Source organism: Echinops telfairi, unplaced genomic scaffold, assembly GCF_000313985.2.
Source record: "Echinops telfairi isolate 266 unplaced genomic scaffold, ASM31398v2 ScPeMD7_7471;HRSCAF=8509, whole genome shotgun sequence".
In the NCBI taxonomy this organism is placed as follows: Eukaryota; Metazoa; Chordata; class Mammalia; order Afrosoricida; family Tenrecidae; genus Echinops; species Echinops telfairi.
The window spans coordinates 247,190-248,204 of NW_022111375.1; the positions used below are offsets into that span (position 1 = coordinate 247,190).

Below are 1,015 nucleotides of genomic sequence, written 5' to 3' on the forward strand. Positions count from 1 at the left end.
CATTCCCACCAGCAGGGGGCGCTGTGGGTTTAAACAGCCAGGTGTCGCCCAGCGCCCCCTAGTGTGCCGGAGTCAGACTGCGGCCACGGGGATGTCCGTGGCTGGGTTTGGCATTTGAAATCTGCAGGTCTTTCTTAAGAGGCACCTACAGGAGGATTCAAACCTCTTAACTTTTCAGTTAGCTTTTGAGTGTTTTAACCTTTCTAGAACAACGCGCTGCCATCAATACTGAGTCGCAGCGACCCTGCAGGACGGGGCGGAGCTGCCCCTGGGGGTCTCCCAGGCGGTCAGTCTTCACGGGAGCAGACAGTCTGGTCTTTCTCCCAAGGAGCGACGGGTGGGTTCAAACTGCTTGCTGCATCTAAGCCTGTGAACCACCAGGATTCCGTTTCAGCCCAGCATCACATATCCTCATGTCTATTTTGTCTACAAGGATTGCTACACAGTATTGCTACAAAAATCGTAGAAGGGTTTATGAGACCAAAATATCAAAATGGGCAGCTATGGCTGCACGGCAGAGCCCCCAGTGGCGTCTGCACCCCCTGAAGGCAGTGTTTGCGTCTCTAGCCCGTCCCTGCGTGGAAGAAAAATGAGGTTCTTGTAGCCCCATAAAGACTGACAGTCTCAGAAACCCACAGGGGAAGCTCTGTCCTGTCCTGCAGGGTCACTGAGAGTCAGCATCCACTCAGTGGAAGTGAGTTTATCTATCTGTCTATTTAACTGTCTACATATCTATTTATCTATCTATATATCTAACTATCTACATATCTATCTATCTACCTATCATCTATCTATCTACCTACCTATCATCTATCTATCATCTATCTATCTACCTATCATCTATCTGTCATCTATCTGTCAATCTATCTATCTATCTATCTATCTATCTATCGATCGATCGATCGATCTATCTATCTATTAGCTCCCCGGGAGAAAGACCAGACCGTCTGCTCCCGTGAAGACTGACAGCCTGGGAGACCCCCAGGGGCAGCTCCGCCCGGTCCTGCAGGGTCGC

General features: G+C 50.0%; 1 long non-coding RNA gene across 1 annotated transcript in view; it reads left to right on the forward strand.

Moving 5' to 3' along the window:
* LOC123521151 overlaps positions 1-1,015 on the forward strand; it is a 4,502-nt gene that overhangs the window by 1,386 nt on the left and 2,101 nt on the right. The window lies entirely within an intron of this gene.